This window comes from Lonchura striata, chromosome 1A, assembly GCF_050655825.1.
Source record: "Lonchura striata isolate lonStrDom1 chromosome 1A, ASM5065582v1, whole genome shotgun sequence".
Classification (NCBI taxonomy): Eukaryota; Metazoa; Chordata; class Aves; order Passeriformes; family Estrildidae; genus Lonchura; species Lonchura striata.
The window spans coordinates 48,102,506-48,129,453 of NC_140741.1; the positions used below are offsets into that span (position 1 = coordinate 48,102,506).

The 26,948-nt window shown below is 39.4% G+C and overlaps 1 protein-coding gene across 3 annotated transcripts in view; it reads left to right on the forward strand.

Annotated features, from left to right (window-relative positions):
* The first annotated feature begins 10,731 nt into the window (after nt 1-10,731).
* The window catches only part of CNOT2 (CCR4-NOT transcription complex subunit 2), an 82,604-nt gene continuing 66,387 nt past the window's right edge, over nt 10,732-26,948 (forward strand). Inside the window, exon 1 of one of the 3 annotated variants that reach the window (XM_085569828.1) lies at nt 10,732-10,833. The gene's annotated coding sequence lies outside the window, so the exon portion shown is untranslated. Of the gene's footprint in view, nt 10,834-11,311; nt 11,356-11,941; nt 11,961-26,948 lie in introns of those variants that run through there. The other 2 variants (XM_021528960.3, XM_085569827.1) reach the window with 2 other exon arrangements.

Below are 26,948 nucleotides of genomic sequence, written 5' to 3' on the forward strand. Positions count from 1 at the left end.
TTCTTCTCTAAAAGCTGGTATTTCTGGTAATAAAATACCATAAAATGTTTTTGCTTCTGCATCTCCTACCAGAAGTGGATCACATTCCCCTGAAGATATTAAATCTCTTTGTTTGAAAAGCCACCGAACACTTTAAGGGCACATGAAAAATGAGAGGCTGCCATAAGGTGCTGTGTGATCTTTGCCTTGTCACTCCAAACCCCATCCTGGGTGCCACGGAGCAATGACCACTGATGTCTAAAAGATGGCTGGAGTCAAAGAGCATGACCAGAGGTGCTGCTGTGCTGGCATCAGTCATCTTTGCCGAATTTAATCTCTGGATTAAAAACACCTTGCATAATAAACAAATTGCACTATATGAGACAGAATTTCTGAAACATCAGCAGTTTGGTGATGTGCTTTTATGAGACATGTCATCAATGAATATGTATATAAAGGCTTTTGATTCTTTAATCAAAAGGATGAATTTATCTTGATTCCCCATATGCTAAGTGAGATTGATTAGTGAAAGATATATTATATAAAAACTTCACCTGATTAAAACTAAATTATTCATTGCAAATAAATTATCTGACAAGCTGGCCATTATCCTGTTTCTGAACCAATCAAAAACCAATCTAACATTCTCAAGCTCTGTTTTCTCAAGTTATGTCCAAATACTGACAACACGGGACAAAAACATCTCAGGAAACAAACATGGGCACTTATGTTGATTGTCTATCAATGTAAGATGGATAAGTCTGGATAACTTGGACTGCTCTTAACAATTTTACTGAATATCTGAAAAAATATAGAAATACATCTTATGCATCTTCCAATACACCACTTTTACATATGAATTTTCTGTATCTTGCTAGAAGATATTTAGTTGTTAAGGAACTTATTTTCTATTAGAGGAGGGACACAGTGAAGCATTTACTAGTATATTTTTATGTTTCTGAAGACATGGGTCTGAACAGCTGCAGAATGCAAAATAGTGGTCAAGACCTTGTGGCCTTTTTCAGGTTTTTCATGGACTGCAAGGCTACAATAGCCCCCTTCTCTTTTATTAAACCAGCTTTACACTCTGCTTTTCCTACCTCTAACATCTCAAAGCTTCCTGCTGCTTTCAAAAGCTCAAGCTAGCAAACGCTTCTGTATTTCACACTGACAGGTTCCTCAGGAAGCAGCGTAACATACCAGCTTGCCATGTTGCCCTGTGGTGGCAACAGGCCTTGGCATACCAGTGAGATGTGGCCCTGGCTCCACTGGCTGCCACCTGCAGAGCTGGGACCAGTACCCTCCCTGCTGCCCCCAGCTACCTTCAAGGCTCAGCAGCAGCTAGCTAGGTAACAGTGCAGGAAAGAAACCCAGAAGAGTGAGAAAAGGCTTTTGCAACCCCAAAAGATACTATTTATTGTGGGGTACCAGGCATCCTGTGATGCCTGTACACTCAAACAGCCCCATGCTATTTGGATGCAGTGGTGCCTATGATGGGGACAGAGATATCTATGCCTATATTATGGCACTGGTCAGTGGCTAAGGCTGGCACAAGCCCTTGCCAGTGGGCTGGATGCCACATGAACAGATGAAAAGCAGCACAGCCATGCCAGGGATCTGTCTGAGTTCATCCCAGGAGTAGCAGCACTGAGGTCAGCGGCATCACACCTGCAAGTTGTTGGTGCCAATGTGCTTGGCTAAAGATTTTAGGCTGAAGTTAGTAATGGGTGGGCCACATAGACAGAGGAGAATGTATCATTCCAGGCCAGAAGCAGATTATCCGAAAAATTTTAAATAAGAGTTTAATGGCTGTATGTGAGAAATGGCTGGATTAAGTTTTTAAATTAAAAAAGAGGAAACAATTACTTGCAAGGTTTGGGCAGGGGTTTTGCCTGTTGGAGGGTTTTCAGGCTGTCAGATTACTTGCATTTCAGAGTCATCAGATTAGAAATCCTGTTTGAATTCTTCACACTAGAAGATTACTAGAATGATTGGTATCTGAATTTTGATCAGGTTTTTGAACATTTTCTTCTTTCAAACCAAAATATCTACATAGATGCATCTTTCAGGGAAAAATGTCACCCAGTTTGTTCACGATTAGAAGGATGTTTCAGAAAAGCAAAAGCTTTTACCTACCTTTTATACATGAATGCCATATTTCCATCTGACTAGGAGGGTCACTAGAGTTTGAAACTGAGGTGTATAAAAAGCATTTCCAGGAAAAAACTGCTATGTGATTGAGCAAGGCTGCTGTTATTTAGACTCAATACTCCTGTCACAGTCCTTTCAGACAGAAAGAAGTAAAAGAGCCACCTACTGTGGATTCTGTTTATTATTCTGTCTTTTTCCAGTCTTCTTTTGCAAGAGGAGTGGCTAAAGAGGTACATAATTTGCAGAGAATTGTGCTCTTCTAAGTATTGCACATCCTGGGTTGCCAGACTCAGGTGTGTGTTGCTACTAATAGCAATGCCAGATTTTTTTCTAATCCAAGCACTTTTTTAGCTGCAATCCTTCTCGCTTCTATGAAGCAACTTCATGTGTGACACCAAAGTATGATTGTAAGCAAGGCCAAGGCTGGGGAGAGCTGGAGTACATGACAGGCACATCCTAGTGGGTCTGAAGCTGGCTCTGGCCATCATTGCCTTCCACTGTGAGAGATTTCATGCTGAATAGTCATGGTCACCACGTCCTTGGCCTTGGAGGTGATCCTCCATGATGTGTTGTTGTTGGAAAAAAGCAGCTGACTCCAAGGTGTTGACTCAAAAGCTTATTTTGACATGATGGGGTATGAGTACAATCCCTGATGTATCAGTATGCTCTGATGGCACTGAAGAAATCTGTGTACTACACCTTCCCTCAGAGAGCAGCATCATAGCTAAAGGCTTATAAAATTCCTGTCATGCAAAAGAGTAAATAGAAGCTAAAAAGGTCATGAAGATTTCACACTGAGAAGGGGGGATGTAAAAGAAAGCGCTGGATGGAGGCAAATGTAGAATGCAGAACTATAGCAAGCAGGGTACACAAAACAAAGGTCCAAGGAAGCATCCAGGCTATCAAAGAGCTTGCCAAAATTTGAGATATTGAGAACAGTCTGAAAGACAGAGGTTTATGGGCAAGAATGCCCTTTTCCATGATAAGCCAAATGGAGCTGAAGAAATTGTCAAAGGCCAGAGGGAGAGAGAAAGAAATAAAGAAAGAGCCCCATATGAGATAAAGAGAATAACCTAGAAGGGAATCCCAGAAAAAGGGGGAGGAGGTATGACGAATGGTGTCACAAACACAAAAAATTTACTGACCTAAATCCCAAGTAACAGTAAAATGCAGTAGGGAAATCAAGCAGACATTTGTATGGTAAATTTCTTATGCTGCTTAAAGTGAAATTCAGTTGAACATATTTAGTTCAGAATTAGTGTATCCACAAGATTTGGATTCTGGGATAACACAAACCAAACTAATGGGGTGTATTAAGTGGTTATCACTGCTCCAGTGATGTTCACCACAGCTACATCCCACACACAGTTAGTAGATCATGATGTAGAGATCTGTATATCCTAGACCTTTACTATCTACACTGACACAGGGATCTGGAGAGTGGCCTGAATGGACCAGTGGCAGAGAAAGTGCTGTGGGTTTCCCAGCCCAGGAGAGGCTGGCAACTGCACAGGGCAGTGCTGGCACACAGCACCTAGACATGCAGTGGATGCCCAGTGTGGAGTTTCGTGTCAGGCATTTCATACAAGATGAGAATTTCATTTTGAAAGCTAGAAGAATTCAACATTGAATATATGACTTAGAGAGTACCAATGGATGAAAAATGTTTCTTTTATAAGATGTGAAAAGAAAACCACTTCAGGTCAATCCTTTGAGGAGGTAAACAGGAAAATATTTTTATACGTAAGCTATAAACAAAATAGCAATATATCTACAGTAGAACTGATATAGGGAGGTGAATATTTCTGACATTTTTGGTGTGTTATGGCACTTTGGTTCCTTCTGTATGTGAAGTGGATTTCATTTTTCTGGCAATTTTAGTTTGGTATGGAAGTAGTGTTTCAATACTTCCACCACTGACATACAATAATCAGGGTATATCCCCTCTGGTAAAGTTCAGAGTCTAAAATAAATAAGAACTTGGACTTGAGAAGTATATCTGTTGGCCAAGGACTGCAAATGTCAGCTATATCTTGCAGACAAGAGAAATCAGAACGCATTTTTAAAATATTTTGATTTTACGTATTTTTGCCAGTTAATTGTTGTACTAGAATTTCAGGGAGGGAATGTTTGTGTGGAAATTATAACTAAGCATCTCTTTTTCTCAAGAAAGCCAAAAGAAAAAGAATGCAATGTGATATGTAGCATCAAGGATGACTAGTGAGCTTTTATTTCCATCCCAGGAGATGGGTTTAGAAAGTAGGATCCACAAATTCTGTTTCTCTCCAGAGAACTGTAACAGTACAGTATTCACAGACAAAACACACATGCATGTGACACAGCCCTTAAAACACAATTCTTATTTATTTTCCTTTTTGTGGGTGGGTAAAGCCTCAATGCTCTTATAAAGAAGTGAAAGGCTATTTGCCCAGTTTGGAGATACAAATGAGGAATTATTCTAAGCTAATTAAATAGCTTTTCTTTTCTCCAAACTGTGATAGAATGCAAAATATTTGATAACATTGCAAACAAAAACATCATGTTACAAATGATACATTTTTTAATGCATTAGATATTATTAAACCTATGAAAATGTTCAGTGATGGTAAAAAAATGTAAAGATACATTTTTATGACTAGGGTTAATTCCTTCCTCCAACTTAATTTTATCTATAGTATCAGGAACATCTTCTTTGGAAACTACTGTGAGGCCAAGACACAGAAGTCACTTGACACTAGACTCATGATATTTACTTGCTGATAGCTACTGCAATTTCATTGGATCATGCATTTATTTTATTTGCAATGGCAACAGATAATGGATGGAAAAGTTGAGGATGGACACTTGCAACAGAGCAACCATCTGGAGAAATGCAGAGAACAGGCTGCTTCAGGGGGCAGGGCTCAAGTGATCTGCCCCAGGCTTTGCTGAAAGAATGATAACCTTGGCTCCACAGCAGCTGACTGCTGTTCAGGAAACCTTTCAGGGCAGGTTCTGACCTAACACACTGCAACATGGGCTCTGTTAAACACAAATCTTCCACAGGTAGCAACTATATATAATTAGCAACTATAACAACGATAATACCGATAATAATAATGAATCTTGTCTTCCCAAATCCTGCTTATGAAGGCCAATGAGAATTGCAAGGGTGCCTATAAAACTCCTTAGGTGAATGTGAATTCACTCATGGAGAGGTAAGTCAGCAGAGGTTAATGCCTAGCAAGGTGTTTAAGTTTCAGCTCAGGTTCAGACACTTTTGGCAATGGGTGTCCCACAATTGACTTCCTTTTATTGATTTGTTGGTTCGACAACTGGAAGTGATGACTCCAGCTGTTACTTCAGTGGTTGATGGAACATTGAAACCCACATCTGCACCACAGAAGAGAGCAAAGCCACCTTGAGTACCAAAGGTTGTTATGATGGCTGACTCATGCACTTCCCCCAAGAAAAAGGGGAAGAAGAACAAAGGCCAAACTTCCTGGTGCTTCCCTGCACAGCAGAGCAATACAAGGCAGTGCTCTCAGGGCAGGTACAGTTGATGTTTTGAAGACAGATGTGAGGCCTCTCTAAGAGCTCATCCTCCCTGAAAACAACCCAACTTTGCTAGATGAGCACAGAGATCTTATTATTAGGCTTCCTGGCTAAGCAGCTTTTTGTCAGTTTGCAATGTGACTAGCTGTGTGGGAAAAAAGCAAACCAAGATATGGCTATCTACCCTCAGGCTGTGATGTCATGATGCTTATGCTGGATCTCTACACGGCTGGATTACTGCACACTCTGGCCCACCCCAGGATGAGCTTGCTGACCTGTATAGAGACAGTTCTAAGCTTTTCCTGATTTTACATCAACAGCTGAAGGATGGATAGTACATGGTCTTGATTGGCACAAGACCTGCTGCAATAAAATTATTCCATTTACATTTTTCTTCATATGTGTAAGGAAATATTAACCAACAGAAGAAAGGCCACTGTCTTTGAGAAACAATATTGGGAATGATGAAGTCAGATTTATTTTCTGACCAAACCTCAATTGGTTTCAGGTCTCAGAGTACCAAGTATCCTTTTACTGGTTGAGCATGTGAAATATCCATAAATGTCCTCAATAAAAAACCACTGCAGGCTGAATGGGGATTATAGCACAGGGCCAAAGTATATCTGGTCCACTGAATAGATCTCAGATTATCTCATATTTGTACACAAAAAACCCACAAAAAACCAAAAACATACTCATCAGCCTTTGGCTAGTAGTTTATCTGGGTGTTACTACAGATTGCTAACAAGGATATGGCAACCACAACTATTTCTCACAAAATCTTTTGCCATTCTAACAATACTAAAATGAATAAAATTCTTGCTCGTGATATTCCATGTTTGAATATAACTGTGATTTGTCATATTGTCTTTCTCCCAAGGGAACACTTGAACTGGAAAGGCCAAGCTAACTGTAAGGTAATCTAGTCCATTGGAAGTCCCAGTGAGAAGAATGTGTTCAAAGAATGTGAGAAGGTGGCACTTGGGGACACAGATTAGTGATGAACTTGGGGGCAGAGGTTAGTGATGAACCTGGAAGTACTGGGCTAACAATTAGACTTTCTGATCTTAAAGGTCTTTTCCAACTTAAGCAATTCTATGATTCCATGATTCAATTGTTTCAAAAGAGAAATAGCACTTCTGACCAGGCTGCTCCCCAATGACCATCAGCTGACTGCAATCTTGAGAACTAACATAAAAAGGGTTTCTCTTTCCCCACTGCCATAACTTCCATCTCTTTGGGGATAATGTTGTTCAGGAATGTCAGTCAGCACCTACTCGGGCACTGGCTTGTATCTCTAATGTTTCTCTCCCCCAGAAAACATATTTCCATCTGCATCATTATTCTTCTCTTTGTCTAAACAAACACTTGAAACTGCTATCTCTAATTCTTGATTTATCCTCTCATTTACTAGCACGCTGGTAGACTTCTTAGTTGCTATACAGCAATGTGAAGCATCTTATTTTGGGAAAATGCTACATTTTATCTCCTCTTTGGGGTCATATTACTTTCCAGAATTGTCAGACTTCTTTTTAAATTTGGTATTTTTTCCCCCTGATACTCTGTTATAATTAGCACTAAATCAGACACTGAAGGCACTAGAGCAGAAGGCTGAGAAAGGGTTTCCTGGTAGTAAAAATATGAAAGACTGAGATAAAGATACTTCTGCTCCCAATATTCCCTCCTGGAAACTACAAATCCAGCAGATGAGAAGCCATCTGTGTGGATACCTTGTGATGCATTTTAACGCTAAAATAGTAATTGAGCTGCACTTCTAGGGCTTCCCTTGCCAGCAGCCATCCCTGGAAATCCCCTGTAGGAGTGAAAGGATAGATAAGGACAGTGCCATGGAAACAGCTGATCCTTCCCCTACCTTTCTTAAATGCACTAGCAACTGGAGACTAACTTGCAAAAGTCAAACTATCTAACCAAATCTGCACAAATCTAAATATTTTGTGCTCAATTTCAGTGTAATAGTTAAGAACTACAAGTAAATACACTAAGAAAATGTGAGGTCTCAGTGCTTTTGTTCTTGGGAAAAAAAAAGTGTTGTCAACACCTCTCTAATCTCTAATAATAGATTAATTAATAGATAATCTCTAATATTAGATTTGGTGTACATTTTGACATACCTTTATCCTCCTGTTATAGAAATATTTGAAAAATCAAATAGGCTGTACTAATGAAAAAAATCTGCCACGTTCTTCTAGGGCACAGATTAATGCAGTGCAGTGCTGTAACCCTACAACCTTCCAAAGAAAGCAATGGAGGCACTTTTGAACATCATTAAGTAAGAAATAGATTAGGGAGAAGCTGCAGAAAACAGAAACCTCTGTCTTCTCCTGAAGCAGTATTTCACTGTTTTAGCTGATCAAATGCACTTTGCAATTCAAGCTGTTTCTTCCAAGGGACTTAATCCATAATCTGGGAAAGAAAAATACAACCTTGTTTCACCACTGCTGAAAAGCTGCCAACTCTTGCTCCAGGTGATTGCACTGTATTTGTTTTTCCTGAAAACTCTGGTGACAATACATAGGTGGGAGAAAAACTGCATTTCAATTAACATTTTTGTTCTATTTAAAAATTGCTTATAGGGTTGCTAATTCACCATGTTCTGCCTCCACTCTTAAGTGAGGATGGTCGTCTTACTATGACTAATTTAATTTCACGTTTTGGTGAAGTGGAACAGCCTAACCCTGCCCTACACATACTCTGGGTAATTTCTCCCACTTCTGCACCTGCATTGCCCACATCTGTTGGTGATACTTTGAGTCACGGAGCGTTGATGAACTCTCTGGAGCTAAGCATTTGGGGATTCAAAGCACACCTGACTCTTTTGATGACCTCTTCCCAAACTTTCCAGCCAAGTGCTGTTGGTTTTTAGCCTTCTGTAGGTACTAGCAGAAGCATTAGCCAGTGAAGTCCAAACGGATGGTAGGCAAGTGTTGGGAGTGCTTCAGAACACATGCTTTCAGGCCCAGCTTTCAAGAACATTAGGTAGAAGGCTGTGTCAATGGCAACACATGGATTGTTGACTGCAGGGGCCTGCACACATGATCACATGCAGGACAGGTTTCTGTAATCATGCTTTGTAGTTCCTTCACCTGTGCTGCTATAGACAAAAGTTTTCAGATTGACTCCTACAGGCATTCTTACACTGATTGAAGATGGATGTGTATCAACCTAGCCTGTGGAATAAGTAAATAGTAAGAGACCATTGATTAAATGAGAATAAAAATAACAGATGCATAACAGTTTGTAGACAAAGACCTAAAGAATGAGGTAAAACTCTACCATACATGGTTCAAAATGGATTAGGACTGTCCACACAAATTATCAGTCCTTGTGTTAGTTGCGTTCAGGGCACTTCTTTAATTAAGCAGATGCAACTATGGGAAACAGACCTCACCTTTGTAACAAAATGTATTGAGTCAAGACTAAAAGCAGCAAAGGTATGAGCACATACTTGACAATACACCTTCTTTACTGGTAGCCTTGGACGTTATTTTAACACATCAAAACACTAAATGCTTTCACTTTCTTTAAGAAAACAAAAGAGGAAGTAGAATACACAGCTACTACAGCTTGAGTAATGAACTTCCTCAACTAAACACAGAGTTAAGCAGAAGGACAGGTTAGATTTTTTTCAGTTAACAGAATTTTAATCATAATTTACACATATTGTGAGTGCAGGTTGGGTTGTTTATACTAAACTAACCAGTCTAACACAAGATAACACACTTTTTTCCCCATTACTAGCTCTGTTGAGCTAGTCAAGCTTCTTGTCCTATAAATGCTAATTGATTTGTATGTAAAGTGTTACTTTGCAATGAACCGAGAGATCAGCCCATGTACATGCAATGACAATATCAGGTTCTTAGTTTACTTACAGCATATTGTTTGGTATTGTCTTAATGACTTCTCTTTGGGAAAATTGAAGGAAAATTAGCTTTTAAAAAAGAAAGTCAGACCAGTGAAGAAGTGTGAAATGAAATATAATGAAGCAAGATGTTTATAATCAGATATAAAAGAATCAGACTATATAAACACTAATAACACTGAAGGTTAATAACACTGATTGTATTTTTCAGTATAAAAGTACTGCTTTTGTATTTGATTTGTGGTAAGAGGAAATTTTTGATTTTTCAGACTGAACAACAAAAGTGGTCCAGAAGTTCATACTATAAACAGCATGTCACTTTTGGTACTTTCTAATGGTTTGATTCTAGCAAATGCATGAATTTGTCACAAAGGTTTGTGATTGGAATAATAAAATGCAGTGCCTTCCTGGATGGTGTATATACACATCCATTTCAATGACATGGCAGCCATTCTCATCACACAACTAAAGCTGGTGGCAAAAAGAAACTGGTCTCCTAGCTTAAAAGGAAGGCTGCTCTTTTATCTTCAAAATGTATTTATGTTGATAGACATGTTACTGTAGTACCTTTTTCTATAAAATATTAGTGTTGTGTAACCTAATGAGTTCTTCAGTAATTCTAAATTCAATCTGAAGGTTCAAAATCAAACCTGAGAAGAAAGCACACGTGTGAAACTATTGAAAGAAACCTGCTATTGCTGCTCATATCTTTGCTTGAAATTTTAAACTTTATGATGATTTTACAAACTAAGGTGTCAGTGCCATTGTTTTGTTTTGTTTTGTTTTGGTTTTTTTTGATGGAGCAGAGCACCCAGCTCACAAATGATGTTGGCCATTATCCTGTGAACACTTGTGCAAAGGCTTAGCTTTTTTACCATTGACAGTCTCATTAAATTCAAGGGGATTATTTGCATGAGTGTTTTGTGCATCAGCACTGGCTGTACTGAAGCCACTGCTATAACACACATTTTGTGGGTCGATAAATTAAAAGTCCACTTAGGTCATCTTGTAAATGCTTTTCCTCTTTATTAACACACAAAGTTAATAGCTGGACCTGTCTCTCTACTGCTATCACACTCCAGAGAAAATAGGAACTTTGACACAATTTACCCCATCGTCGGGTCGTTCCTGACCTAGAACCTCCACAGGATGATGCACAGCCTGCGGAGAGGCCAGGCCGTTCCTTCTGCGCTCTGCAACCCAAAGGGAGTTGACAGAGCAGGGCCGTGGAGGATGGGACACCCTCTCTGGAAGCCGGGGCGCTCGCCAAGGGAGCGCGTCCACCCGGGGTAGGTCTCCAGAGGCCCCGGCAGCCCCGGGGAGCACAGCGAGGGGAGGACCGGAGAGCCCCGCTGCGCCCCGACCCTGCTGACCCCCACGCCCCGATCTGGCCCGGCACGCCAGGCCGGCGCCCTCTCCCCTCAGAGAACGGGATCTGGGCCGGGCGCGTCCCCGGCCAGCAGCGTCTCGGCGGGGCCGGCGGGCACCGGCGGCATCCGGCAGCCCCGCGGCCTGCGGGCCCTGCCCCCAGCGCTGGGCCGCGTCTCCCGCGGGAGGCGGAGGGAGCGCAGCCGAGGGAGCCTCGCTGCTCTTCCTCCTCCCCTTCCTCCCGTCCCCCCCAGCCCCTCCGCAGGGCCGAGCCGTTGCGGGCGGTGCAGCGGCGCTGCCCCCGCCCCTCGGCGCCGGCGGCCGGGACGAGCGGCGGCGGGGTCACGGCGGCGGCCGGGTCAGAGGGTAAAGGTTGCTCCCCCAGCATCCTCCGTGCTGGATACTCAGCCATCTTGGATTCGCGGGACAAGAAAATTCATGCGGTGAGTCCGGCCCCGGCCGCCCCTTCCCCGGCCCCGCCGCCGACACGGGCCTCGCCGCCGTCCCGGCCGCGGCCCGATGTGGGAGGCCCGGGCGGCGGCGCGGCCCTCGGCGAGGCTCGGTGGACCTGGGGCCGCCCCGCCGTGTTTCCGTTTGCTTTTGTCTCCGAGGGGGAGCGGGGGGGACGCGCGGCGCCCGAGCCGGGGGCGCAGCCGCAGGCCCGGCCCGGCCCGCCGCCCCCCGCCCTCCTCCGCGGCCGCGGGCGGCGGGACCCCCGGGCGCCGCTGCGGGGACGGGCGAGCCCGCGGCCCGGCTGTGTTTGGGCCCCGCATCCCCGCGGCCGCCGTTGGCAGCTCGCCCTGCGGCCCACTCGGCCCGCCCGACCGGCTTCTTCCCGCCGCCGCCCCGCCGGCTGGTCCCAGGCCTCCTCCGTCCCTCCGAGCCCGGCCCCGCGGGGCTGCGCGGCCGCCCGGCCCCCGCCCGCCGCCTTCCCCGGGCCCGGCGCCGGGGCAGCGGAACCTGCCGCCCACGGCCGGGGCCGCGCTGGCCCCGCGCTCCGCCGAGCGGCCGTGCGGCCTGCGCCGCGGGCCCCGGGCGGAGAAAGGCGGTGAGATGGGGGTGTTGCTGGCTGGCTTTCGGTTGAAAAATTATTTTATTTTCTTTTTTTTTTTTTTACTTTTTTTTTTTTTTTTCTCCTGCGCCTGTTTCACTCTCCTCCTGGTGCAGGTTAAGGCTGTGTGTAAACAGGTTCTGGCTTTCCCTCGAACGTGTTTGTAAAACAAACTTGAAAGGGACAGAGCGCGGGCGCCGGAGGAAGGAACCAGCCTTCCCCTGCCCGCCTGGGCGGCGATGACAAGCTCTGGCGTGAGCCTGACCCGTGCTGGGAGAGGAGGTGGCACAGGGTGACAGGTTAGGGATAAGAGGGGGACAGTAGGGCGGTGGGAAAAGATGCAAGTGTCAGTGTTAGCAGTCTAGTTAGTGTATGTATGCTTCTGGTGAAAACAAGGACCAACTAATGGGTGTTCTTGGTTTTAGGATGGGGTTTTTTTGGTGAAGTTACAAGTAACTTTGTTTTGGAGGCTCTGTAATGTGGGAAAATGAAAATATGTTTGTGTAAGGTGGTATTTGCTTCTGCTGCTTATTCAAATCTAACACAAGCATGTTTAATTTCTGCTGTCTCTTTTATCAGGGAAAAAGTTGTTCCCAACTTTGCAGTGTTTTATCCCCAGGGGAGGATAAGAACTTTCTGTGTATCTTTCATAAACATATATGTGTTTATGTGACTTGAGTGCGTGGAGGAGACACTCCTATGTGCCTGCACAAGCAGCAACATCTGGTGTTGGTGACTGGCTGCTAGTCTTAACTCTTCAGCTGGGGAAGGATAGATTAAGATGATCAAACCTGCTGTCATGCCTGTTATTGGAAAACTTTATGTTTTGGAAAACTTGGATTTGTTTCAGACTTGTGAAGACCTGCAAGAGCAAAGTAATTTTAGAAGTTTATATTGCAAAGGCATCTTCCTTTGGATCTGGAAGAATTGTTGTGTATGTGCTGATGTACTTTTAAGTTACCTTATACTGACACATTAATGGAACATAGCTCACAGGATCAAGTTTTGTGAACTTGAACATGATGTATCTGTCCCATGCCTTTTTTTCCCTCTTTTTGCCCCCCAATTCCACTGTTCTTTGTGTTGTGTATTCAGTTGGTATGCTAAACTTCGAGGTGTTGACTGCTTCTGATTTTAGAAAGGGATTTGAATACTCACTTATCAAGAGCTGACTGACTTGACTTGCAAGTGTATTTCCGTTTCATTTTCAGCAATCTGTTGATAAAGCTAAGAGTGTAGTAGTAGATAAACCTTGTCTACATATCTCTTCTAGAAACTTAATACTGCTGTCAAGGTAGTCATTGTTATTGCAATCTATTTGTGTGTCAGTTCTATCAAGAAATGAAAGAAAAGCCCTTGGCTAAAAACTGAAAATAAAGAAACCCCAGAAATTTATATAAAAAAAACAGATTTGAATTTTCTTTAACAGAATCCAGTTCTAGTAATTGTCATTTAGTGGAAAAAAATAGGACACTTGGTGTGTTCTGAAGTTTGATGCTAAAAAATTGTTTGATGCTAAGAAGTGGCTGTTTCCACCTGAAAATCTTGGTCTTTACCTTAGTAGCTTCATATGAAAATTCTATGTGCCTGCAGTGGACCTTTAGATCTCAGAAAGTATTTCTGTTTAATTTTTTAATATTTCTAAATGCATTTCTGTCTGGATAGAGATTAGCTTTGAAATCAGGAACATTATTGCTGTTTTAGCCTCTGTTGTAGCTTTCTTAAAAATTATCCTAATATTCATGTTGATGGAAGGGCTGTTGTGTAGTAATTGCTAAGTAGTAACCTCATTATGGTTTTAAAGGGGCCTTGTATCATAACTTTGTTTATTCAAAAATATCTTCCACCTCCATCCTTTTATGAACTCAAGAAGATAATAGAACTTAAAAACACACCGTATTTCAATTAAAACAGAGGTTTCGATCACCTGGCTTTCTGACTTTATCTGGAAACTAAAACTAAACATTGAATTGCTTGTTTTCCTTTGAGGTAGTATATAAAGTGCACCAAGTACAGAATTTTATTCTAATGGAAGTAGACCCCTGTATCTAACTTTTAAAATTATGTCTTCCCTTAAAGCTATAATTTGCTTGAATAAAAGGCACCTTAAAAATGCGTTATCAAAAAGGAAAATTTTTAAATTCTTGGCAGAGTATTTGCCACATTTGTTGTGTGTCTTTATAAATGTTAGCTTAAATAGAAAGCCTTTTACCAGTTTCTATGGAAGTACAGTACCTTAGGAAGTCAAATCAAAATTTTTATGACAGATTTAAGTGATTGCTCTGTACATGATACACTTTTTCTTATTTTAAATTGTTATTAATACAGAAGGTATGTAAATTTCAAGGATTGACAAAAGCATAGAAGCTGAAGTTAGGTTAACTTTGCTTTATCTGAGCTTTTGAGACATAAATAAGTAAATATATGTGAGCATTCTGCTATACAGCAGAAATCTGCTAATATATTTGCTTTAAATTTATTACTCAGTTATACTGCACTGAACAATTCAATATTCAATATAACTTGTTTCAGTTGTCTTTCCTGAGTAGAATTGGCCTTTTTTTTTTTTTTTTTTTTTTTTTTTTTTTTTTTTCCCTTTCCAGATGTGCTTTTGCACATAGGTGCTATGTTTGTGTGTGTCTTGTTGGTCTCCTGACCAAAGTTCCTGGAAAAGAACACCTAAACATATGAACACCTGAAAGTTTGTGTGTCGTTTCCTTGCCTTAAAAGCACCTGCTTACATGCTGAGGGTTAACTTTGTGCATGAATTTCCAGGATGGATGGTGTATTTTGACAGCTAACTATGCTTTTATTGAGCATTATAATAGCGTAGGAAGCATTGTGTCAAATGAAAATATTGCACAGTAGGATATTTTAAATTGTCCTTGTGGAATTATTTTGGTTTTGGAGCAGGTGTGTATATACCAAGCATGGTCTGCTAATCAACAAGAGATTCTTACATAGCATTGAAAATATTTTTGTGTTTGTATATGCAAAAATTAAAAAAAATCCTAACCAAACACCCAGCCACAAAATATTCATATTGCTTATAATAATATATTTTATCTTTAATTTTTAATACTCTGATAAAATAGGATATTTTTGTTGTGGTGGTGTGCGCTTGCTCATCTTCTGGTCTGGTTGTGTAATAGGCTCCAAATCAAGGTGTAAGTGGTTCTTGTCCAAAGGGGTTATTGAGAACCCTTAATTTGTCTTGTTATAGCATTGGTTATCAGTAGCATTACAGAAAAGTGTGCTTTATTGTTTCCCCCTGACCTGGTTACTCTGTCCTTTGATTGCTTTTTGCAGTGCTAATACATATAATTTCACAACTCTGCATTTCCTAGGAGGATTCCTTTCAAATTATGCTGGTAGGTTAACATTTTATTACAGTGAAGACTTTTTTTCAGACACATCCTTCTCTTGTTAAATTGCAATGCAAGAGTTGTTAATCAGAAGTTCAGTAGTAAGTAAACCATTGTTTCTTCCTGTTTCCCTTTTGATTTGGGATGATTTATGGAGGGATATTTTTAAATATTATTTTTTACCCCATGTCACTTGGGATTTTTTCCTCGTTTTTTTCATTTATTTAACTTCATAAGCATTTTTAAAATCATACTTTCAGATTTTTTTTATGCAGTTGAGATCAATCAGTGATGCTTGAATATAGCTTGCTGTGGTCAAGCTATTCATCAAATGATATAAAATGCTCTTGGATTTGTGGTACATAAAATGGAAACTCTTATTTTGCATTGCTGTTACTGAGGAGACAATTATCCAGTGGGCTTAGTAGGACCATGCTTTTTGTGTGTGTTACCTACTGAAGTGATGGGTTACTCTGGGTAAGTCATGTAACCAATTCATAGCCAAGTTCTAGTCTGTAGTAAGAAGATAATGGTTCCCTGTGTTTCACTAGCCTGGTTCAGGATTTCTGTGAACCAATACCAGTAGCAGTTAATCCATATGGTACCAGTGCAGTTAATCCATATGGATATCAAAAACAATGTTAACTCTTCCCAAAATGGCCCTGTACCAAGTTCAGTAGGTGGCAGTTGTCTGGTTTGTCCTTACATGTTTCAGAATGGCGCATCCACAATATTTTCATTACAATCTAAATATGTGTGCATTTGGAAACAATAGCAGGGAGTTTTAATTCACCAAAAAGAGGCAGTTGTACTCATTATAGCCAACTATTTTTAATTTTAAAATGTTAACATTTAGATTTGTAGGCAGTGTCTTGGCGAACAAGTTTTCCTAAAGCTGTCTTTATAAAACAGACAATGATAATGTAATATCATATATTATCTTTTCTGTCAAAGGGTTGTAGAAAAATACCTGTCCTGGTGTAAAATGGGCAACTAATGCTTGTGTCAGTGAACTGTGTACTTGTCTTGCTGTCTGTATGACTGTGTGAGTTCTTGATTTGAGCTTCAGTGGAATAGTATTTTTCCCCTTCCAGCTTATGAAAACCTTGCATTGTTTGGGGCAGAATGACTATTCCTTGTAAGCATTTTTCATTTGAATTGTAAAAACTATTCTTGCAAAGGAAATGTTGCCAGAGAATTATAATGATGGAAAAAATATATCTGCCAACCTTCCTTCTGTTGCTCTGCTGTGTAGGGGACTTGTTTGGGTATATGCTTGAAGTCTTTTACCTTTCAGTAGTGATGAGGTTTGTGCGAAAGTACTTGTTGCATATAAATATTTAATTTTGAAAACGTTATACAAGAGGAAAATAGCTGTGAAGCAGGTATTTTATGTAATGACCAAGTAGGCTAAAAAATTGTGTAGAAGAATGTAATCTCTTGAATGTTTGTTTGTACCATGTGTTGTGATGTGGAGAAGTGGAAATCTGAAAGGTTTTCAAATAGAAATCAGCTGGAAGCAATGTCAGTTTTTGAAAGACTGACAAGGTGATGAACAACTCTGAATGTTAAAGTACCTTGCGATACTGTGTCCATCTGTAAAACTGCTTGACTCAAAAAATCTTTTTAATGAGATGTGTGATTACTTATTGCAGTATTGGTACTGGTCTTGATACTTTGCTATGTGGCGTACTTCTCCTAACATGTCAAAAGCACTGTTGTAAAGTAGAGAGGTACCTTATGTTGAAATCTTAATTTGTTGGCTTATTTTCTGGATATGGATGCACATTTCCAGTAAGATGAAATTGATCAAGATCAGCATTACACATGAGAGTAAGTCAGTATCGCTTTTTATTTCATGGTGGAAGTCAAAGTAAATTCAGGAAATCGGGTTCCCTTGCTACTGTGGTATGGAGTTAATTTTTTTGCTTGTTTGGGGTTTTTTGGGTTTTCTTTTGTGTATGTTTTGTCTTTTGTTTTTGGAAATTTCAGGGTGGTATATTTTGGACAATAAATACATGTTTTGTTTCCCCAAGTTTCCTGGAAATTTAATTAGGCAGGAACATAACTGTTGTGAGATATCTGTAATGGAGCAGGGACTGTCAAAATTTCTTGTGAGGATAATATTTAGTTTTCAGAAGTTTGGTGCTCTTTTAAGCTTAGCTTAGGTCAGTGAATACCAGCAATATATGGTTGATGGCAAGTAGTATTTTCATTGGGATCAATATTTTAATTAGGAATTGCAAACTCTTAATATTAGCAGTGGTCCTAATCTTTTTGTCTCTGGAAGACATGCAACTCATTTAAATGATTTTTTTTTAAGCAACTGGCAGTTCTTTTACAGTCCACAGGGCAGATTCAATTTTGTACTAGTCTGAATTAGGTTTTATAGCAAGAGTCCAGCAAGTCTTGAAAACTGGGATGGCCAAGTGTAGGTCTGGTTGGTAACCAGGAGTGACTCACTATAACTTGCTATTTACTAAAAGCTTCAGAGTTTTCTGGAATACTCACTAAGCAGACATCTTTAACTTCACCTTAACAATGTATTGCAGTGTCCAACTGCTGGCCTTTTCTATACTAATGAATACCAGCATCTGCTGAGACCAGTTATTAAAGCAAAACCATTTTGAGCAGTGTATTTTAAAACTTAATAGACTAACGGTACTTCACAGACCCTGATGTTAATGTACTTAGGAGAGAGACTGGAGAGGAGTAACAGAGGCTGCAAATGCTTAAACTGTTGGTGGTAGTAAATAAATAAACTGTTGGTAGTAGAATGTGCTTCATGGATTAATTTATTTTTGTAACTGCAGAAAACATAAAAATTTAAAATAAATCATATATATTTAGGTAACCCAACTTTGGGTTAACTCAAAAGTTAAGCAGTTAACTGAATTTATATAAATATGCTTATATATGGAAACTGAAATCAGAAGGAGAAATTAAGGTATGAATTATGGTCCTACAGACCTCCTAAAATTGTGTCTAGGTGAAGGAAGGAATTTCAAATTAGTGCACCTTCTTGTAAAAGAAATAGTCAGACATGATCTACAGGTATGTATTTGCTAGGATGGCAGCTGGTTAAGCATCCTGTAAACACATGCAGACTTTGAGAGCATCTGCACCACAACTTTTCCCTGAAGTGGGGGGAAAGTCACAAAGAGATCTGGAAAAGAAGGAAGTTGAGGCTTACCATGGTTTAAGTGTTAAGAAGCAGAACAAATCTTTAAGAAACTAATTTTTATTAATTCTGCTGCTCACAGCAAAGGCCTTTATGATTAGTAGGGGTTTTGGTTTGTTTTTTCTTTATCTACTGAATGTAAGTTAAATTTTACAGTCTCAGATGGTTCAGTATTTTTGGGACTGTCAGGACAGAGCTTCAGTCTGAATCGAATCTAATATTCTGCTCCAGCTGAGCAATTGTTCTTTGTGCATATTGATGTAACTGCCCATGGCTCTGCAACAGATTCCAGTGCAGTACTTAATTTTGTAATGTGCTTCTAAAAATAAGTGCATAGTCTTATGTAACACATCTTGTATTGTTAGCACCTAGAGGCTTCATCCCCACTGGTATGAGGTGGAACACATCCTACATGATTTTTGATAGTGGGTATTTACACTTTCGCAGTCATTGGGAATGAGTAGTAGTTTTAAGAATATCAGATACCATGTTTGCATGCTCAAGTATGTTACTCCTCTGCATATCGGAGCAAAACAACAGCTGGAAAGGTACTATCTAGTTCAGTAGATATTTGATTCCTTAAATAAATTCTGTGGATTCCTGCTTATGGATATGTTCACTTTCTCAGAGCTCTCACTTAATTTGGCTCTGCACTGCAAGAGTTCTGAAAGTCTGTGGATGCTGCAGACATGAAAATAAGATATTAATAATATTAATGCAGCTTTGAGAGCAAACTTGAAATCTTGAAAAGGGTGACATTTATGATCAAATTAAACTGTTCTGTTAGTTTTTGTACACCTCTTGCTGTGGTGGTAGCAATGTTTTGATCTCTTTAATGTGGCTTTTCTCATGCTTTTTGAATTCAGGCTGCAGATAACACATTAAATTAGATTATAAAATGCATCATGTCTTGCTGATAGGATGACACCTGTACAGAACAAACTTGTCATATATAAATAAGGGACAGAAATCAAATTTATCAAGAGTTACAGCTTTACCCGAGTAACTTGGTTCTCATTTTTCACCACTTCTTGCAGTAGTTGCTATGCTTTTATGTTAGGGGCACATCTGAAATTTCAGAGTAAAAAATTGAAAGTTCATCTCAAAGTCTGAGGCTGAAAACAGAGGCAATCATTCTTTATTCTATTAGTGTCCCTCTAAAAGTTACTTTTCTATAATGCTGTTTACTGACACCCCACATGCTTCACTTTACAAAGTCCTCCTCTTTCCCTGAGAGATCTGGTACTTCAGTGAAGAATGAATTTAAAGGGATAAAACTAAACAAACAGGTAATCTCTTGATTAGGTTGCATCTTTAACAATAAATGAGATGTTTGTAGATGCTTTTAATGATTGTTTTATCTGAACAATTCAAATTATTTGATTTTCTAGCAATATCTAGGCCAGGTATCCATAACTTTGGGGCAGGGGAAGCACTGTCAGCCCTCACACTTTCTTTTGTCAACTGCGGAGGTAATCTGGAAAGACTGAAAATGTAAAGCTTGGTATTTATGACACCAGACGCCCAAGCTTCAGTGTTAGGTTTACCCTTGGCAAAGTGTGGGTTACTTTTGTCCATCTGGAGGCCAAAAAGCACGTATACATATTCAGGTAGTTAGTTATGTGCCATTTCTATGTGTATAGGTTTCATTCCTTGTATAGAAAGGCTGAGACTGTGCCTGGGCCCTAGTGGAGCAGGCATGCACCTCTGATAGGAGAGGAGAAGGTGGACCAGGGAGGGAAGTGTCACAGAGAGAAAGAGCCTCTGGTGTGCAGACCATGCCATGTTGTTCTGATCCTGGTCTGTCAGCCCAGACCTAGCCTGTCACTTAAAACCTGTGAGAAGAAAGCAGTATTGTTATAGCAAATATGTTCCTCTGTTCTCTCTGGTATTATTTCCTCTTTTTTTTTTCAGTAAGTGCCCAGGGAGCCAAATGCGAGAATAATGTATTGGTTGTGTATTTCAGCATTCTTACACCCAATCCTTTTTTTTTAAAGAGTGTATCCCAGAATTTGCTCACCACAGCTGTCTGTCATCTGTTTGCTCACTGGTAAGAGAAGACTGCTAACATGAAGTAGGTCCTGCTCTGAGCCTTCTTGGCCTCGTGTGAGTAGGGCCGTGTCAGGAAAATGTTGGTGTCACCAGGTTCATAGGGGATTGTTGAGTGAGAGGAGTTTAATGAAAAGAATGTGCCATTATTTTGGTGTGGAGAATCAGTACACACTTTTTACTTTAAACACTTAGTTGTCCTATTAATATAATTTATCTTTGTGAAATTAGTGTGTTTATCCCTCACTCATCATATAACTTGCTATTTACTAAAAGCTTCAGAGTTTTGTGGAAGATGGCATAACCTCCTTTTCCTGTCTAAGCAAAACTTTGAAGTTTTATGTGAGGTTTATTCAATATCTACCTTTTTGACTTGCAGCTTATAGAATTAATCGATAGTCTATTTTATTAATACAGGGTCAGAATGAGCTCATATCCCTCCAATGTCGCCTTTGCCGTAGCATGCTATAAAATTGTGTGGGTGTATTTTGATCCTCCTGAGATACAAATATTTTGGCAATGAACATGTTTTTTCTGAAGACCTATATTCACTAATAATTGTAGTGACACTCTGTCTGTTACTGTTTTTACTGGTAAAGCAAAAAGTGCGTAAGACCACAGAGAATGACAGATTTTGCTTAGAAGGTAAGCTTCTGAAATTGTTATGCATGAAGACCATTAAAAATAATTCAGTTGTGAGTGTTAAACTAATACTGAAACAGAAAAAAAAGTGAAAACAGTCTTGCTTAATCCATTGCCCTCATGCTTTGTAGTGTCAAACCCAGAAGACATACCAAATTTTGCCTTGGTTTGCAAAACAAAGTTCCCTTTCGTAGTGTGTTTCTTCTGTATGAATACAACTGCCATGGTTCTGCCCACAGTATAATTCTTTATTTTAATTTTTTTTTCCCCTATCTTTTCTCTATTTTTCTCTGACAGGTGAGACTCCAGTGGTGGTAAGAGTCTATCTTAAAACAAGATAGACAGCTGCTATTAGAATGGGTTCCACAGCAAGGCCTTGTCATTTCCAGGAAACGTTGCCAGGTCCTGCTCTTGACAGCAGTCTGGCTTCTGTGGAAACTGCCAAACTGGCAAAACAAAACGAACAAAAAATCAGAATTATAAATGGCAAGATTACTTATGAAAATGTGTCCCTTGAGTAAGAATGGGACTCCTAGTGATACCTTGTAATTACACATCTGTTATGAGAATCTAATCTAAATTTGAGGTTTGAAATGATAGAAATCTGTGCAACACTGCTGATATGGTCATATTCTTCATGTATTGGTTCTTTAATATCAAATATGCTTTTAAATCTTAGCAATTAGAAGTTTAAAGTTTTTTTTTTTTTCACTTAGTGTGAGAAGCTTTGAGTTGGGTTAGTACATAAACCTGGAGAGGAGCAGCTCTGTTCCATCAAGTCATGAAGGCTTTCCAGTGTTAATATATATAGGCACATTATGCTGAGAACTAAAGTTTTGTCTGAAGACAGGGGTTTAGGTAAGTGCAAGACACTCCAGGTAGCCTTTTTTAATCTCCTGTATGCCCAGAATGCCTCTGTTTTTTTGCCTTTTTATGATTTGTTGGTTTGTTTTTGTTGGAAGTTTTTTTGTGCTTTTCTTATTCTTTCATCACGTCTTTTCACTGAGTTTCATTTCTTCTCTCACAATTTAAGATTGAAAAGTGAAGTTTTGGATCACCTCATTGTTCTTCCTGATGGTTAGTTTTTATCTTGTGATGTCAGACTTGTCTCATTTTCAGTTCATAAACTGAGAGGGATATAGGTCACTGTTTGAACAAGTGTTTGAAGTTTTCTTGAAAACAAACCCCTCCCTCAGTACATAAGACCTTGCTTCAGTGGCCATTAAAGTTGCAGACTTAAGGGAGTCTGAATTCAAGGAATGCTGGAATGAAGGCTTTCTTTCCCATCTTAACTCGGGTTCCATCTGCATGTCACCATTACACAGTTTTTTAAAATCAAATAGTGTTTTTCCCAGAGCACTCTGGTCTTACTGGTTAGAGAGATTTCATGGTGTTCTCACACTGAGGTTTTTCTTTTTTAATCCTATTGTTCATATCATGCTATCCAAAATTATAGGCAAATTCAGGATTAATGTTTTCTCTCCAATTTCTCCATTACAGTTTCATGGAAGTGCTTTATAATATGTTTTTGAAAAGTTATATTTTTAAATTGTCTCACTGAAGTGACAGCCATGCATTACAAATAGAGAAACTGAGACACTAGCGTAGTATATCATAACATAAATACCTTCATTTAATTTGTGAATAGTTAATGCTTCTCCATAGACTGAAATATTTCAAGCAGAAGAACTTGTAAAAATCTGTGTGTAGCTCCCCCAGCATTATTTAAAAAAATTAAAATACAAACCTTAATGGACAGGCATAAAATTAGTCTACATATGTGGCATTTAAACATCTTAGCTAGACATGTTTTCTCTCTGTAGTTTCTGTGCCATTAATTCGAAGAGGACGGAGGTAGATCTTGACAGTGGTCCCTGTGCCATTGAACAAAATAATGGGAAAATCCAGAAGGGGTGGGTCCAGGATCTTTAGGCTCTGCATGCTGTAGTGTGTGTGTCTTTGGGGCTCTCTGCCTACCCATCAGCACCTTACACATCTGTCTTTTTCTTTCTGCAATTTCTTTTTGTGTTCTGAACTCCAATTCCTCTTCTGGTTTCCTCCTCCCCTGTGTTCTAGCTATTCTCCTGATAGCACCCAACTGGTATTTAAAACAATGACAAGCATTTCTCAGTCCTAGGATGACAGGTCCTTAGCTGTCTCATGGCTGAGCTTACATCCACGCCATCGCACAGCAGTCCTGTGCAAGAAGGGGAAATGTGTTGTAGATAGCCGAGAGCCTGCAGGATCTCAGGGTAGCATATGAGCATGGCGATGCAGAGCCTTGCAGCTGAAACAGATTTGAGCAGGTCTTCATTGTGGTGGTACGCAGTGGTTTCCTAAGACAAGAACAGACTGAACTTGTCACTGTTGCACAGCATTCAAGTACCAGAGCATCCCAACAGACTAGATTTTTGAAATGTTTTCAGCTGGAGGGGGCTATTTTTCTGTTGAAAAACATTGAACTATATTAGTGGCTCTAAAAAAGAATAAATGTTAGCAGTTTTGCCCAAAAGCTGGTTAAAGGTTGTGTTTAGTCCTAAAAGGCTTATGCATTCTGTGATTTGGCCAAGTGAATGAATATGGGGTCTTAATGACTACTGTTATACAATACAATATTACTGCCTATGCTTTCTGTAACAATTTAAGATGGTATTAATTTAGTAAGACTGAATCGGTATGGTTTCATAGCTTTTTCTTCTTCCAAAGCAATGCATTAGAAGGCAATTTTAAACAAGGCCCAAATTAAAGTGCATTTCATGTGCATGCAATTTATTGTGCTGTTCTGAACATGAAGCATAGGAAGAACTCTAAAAAATTTCTTGAAAATCCTTAGTTTAGAAATGTTGTCTTCAAATTACAGGATTTTGTTCGGAAATCCCAGTGTTAAAATAGGGACTTTTCAAAGGGGGCTATCCGCTCAAGATTTCTTTTGAAAATGGCTCGGGAGTAAATGCTTAGAAAAAGTATTTTTTATTTATTTTTGATTTTTTTATTTTCTTTCTGAAAGAACGTGTCACTTTAGGAGATATATTGTGTCTGTGGGAAAATTATTGATACTCTTAGAAATTGATTGGAAAGCAGCTTAACTTCATGTTTAAGGAATGGTTATCACTGTGTTGTAAATGAAGATATTTCTATCTTCAGGGTAAGCATATAGGAGGATTATGTCATGAGAAGTAGAGTGAAGCAATTAAAAGTGGAACTGTTACAAGAGGAGTGGATGCTCTCAGGTGAGGTGAAGGTTTTAGTTTTATTTGGTGTGTTCACCTGCATTAAAACTATTGTGAAAATAGTGAAGCTATTTATTTAAGGAATATGTGACTAATTTTCTCCACTTTTCTCCACTTTGTTTTACAAGTGAGACTTAATACCCAGACTCAGCTGTAAGTCTTGGGGTGTCAGCTGTAAGATCCAGATTTATCCCATATATCTTTCTTCACTTAGTTTTATTGCTGTTGAGTCTTCTGACTTCAGCTAGCTAATATGTAGGCATTTAAGCCTCTGCAAGTCCAGGTAAAGAAGTACAAGAGCTTGAGTATCCTTGAAAGTGCATACATACAGCAGGATGAGCCTTTGCTCTGTGAATGAATATGTGTACCTGAAAGAGTATGTGTGTAACAGGTCACAGGGACATCATGGATGTTGCTGTGCCCCTGTCCTCCTTTTCGGACTGTGCTTGTGGCAATACACTTACAGCCAGGCTTTATGTTGTGCACATACGCTGCAGATAACAGTCGGGGATTTTCACTAGGATGGACTTAAATGTGTGAGTAGCTGACATTGTGAGTTGCTGAACTAAAACTTCCTCTTTTTATGCCTCAATTTTTAGATAGGGATATCTTTTTCTTATTATGCAAGTCTTGTTTTCTGTGTGTAATTCAAGGTTTTGGTAAAAATCTTCCCATGTAAATAGGCAGTAGAGCTGGTAGACCAGTGCTAAAGCATAAGAACCCTGATAAACCTGGTATCACTGTAGCAATTACAGTGTAATGATGATTGATAAACCTTTGAATAATCTTTAAAAAACCCAAAAAAACCCCAAAACCAAACCCCATGCAACAGTGTATAGATAGTAGGATCCCTATGGGATTATGCTTTTTTTGAAGATTGCCTCTATGTGCCTGTGTGAGTAGCGATTATCGAGATCTCAAATGGGAGTATAGTTAGCATATTTTGCTGTTAGGGATCAGTTCTGGACTGATATTTTCTTTTCTGCCACTCTGTCCTCTCTGCATTGTGGTCATTGTCTTTCTTGGTGAAGGGCCTGTATTGAATTTTGGTTTGTTTACTCTCTTTTCTTGGACTGCTTACTGCCTGCTTTTTAGGCACAGCACCTCTGGAATCTTTCCTCTTCAAACTTCTTTGTCTGACAAAGCCAGAGTTTGTACTTCAGAAAATTTATTTAGATTCTCTTGGTTGACAGATGTGATAATTTTTGATGTATAATTTTATAAGGATGGGTGGTATTGCTTTTGCAGTCTCTGTGCTTCTCCTTTCAGATGCATATATAAATGATTACTAGTTCTGACTAAAAAATGTGTTTAAGTTACAGTTTCTTGCAGTTTTTTTTTTCTTACTAATGAATCAGAACAGTATTAATTGGATTAGGAGAAGAACATTCAGAATAAAAAGTCTGCAATATGTAAATTTTGCTCAATGACTCAGTGTCCTCTCTAATTGTGGACTTCTCTTGAGATCTACTGTGAAAAGGTCCCTACTGGGCCACCATGACAGTATGAAGTTAATTCAAGGTACAGACTTTGCTTGCAAAAACCTCCTTAAAATGTAAGCTACAGTACTTGCCACCAGTTTGTCCTAACAAAGTTCAAAATCAGGATACATATTTTTCCAGATTTTTCAATGCCTTTTTATTGTATTTTTTTTTCAAGTATGTAATGTACTCAAGAATCACTGACTTTTAACAGTGTTAATTTATCATATTGATGTTTTTGTTCTTTAAAATGGCTATTAGGCTTTCTAACTGTAAAAATATGCTTGATACTGATGGGCTTATGTAAACTGGTGGACTTGCTTGTAAACAGTTACTTGAATTATTTTTTTTTTAAAGAGTTCTGGATAATTAAGAAATATAATGGAAAAAATACAATTTTCTGGAAAGAGATAAATGGTTAAAGGAGCATCCATTAGGGCTGCAGACATACGTTACTCCCATGTACATCACATAACTGACACATGTTAATGGTTGTGTGCTTCAAAAGAGTAAACTACTGACACAATTTCTTTCATTTGGGTTTTTACCTAACTAAACCAATTAGAAAAGATCATGACACTCTTTCATACTTTATTTAAAACTTTTAACTTATGTTTCATGTGGTTTTGAAAATTCTTGAAGGGTCAATTCTTCTAAAAGGTGAGTTTTCTGTTGTGTTACGTGTCAGCCTTGCTGCACTTAATTTCAGTATTAAAACCAATAGTTTCTCAATATTGTAGTTAATAAATTTAGTTGTGAAGATTCTTTTTGTGTATGTGTACATGTGTCTTCATCTTGTTACAGAGAAGTTTTGACATTGCTGGATATTTTTTTCTATTTTGGCAATTCTGTAGTGAAGTGTAGTGAAAAATTTGCAGACATGAGTTGAAAACTCTGAACTGATATGCCATCAGGTATATATTCCAAAATGGGACAGTTGGGCTTTTTTACATCTAGATTTTTTTTGAGGGATAATATAACCTGAGATTGTGGATATGGTACATTTTTCTTTTTTGCAGAATTAAGTAAGCAATTCT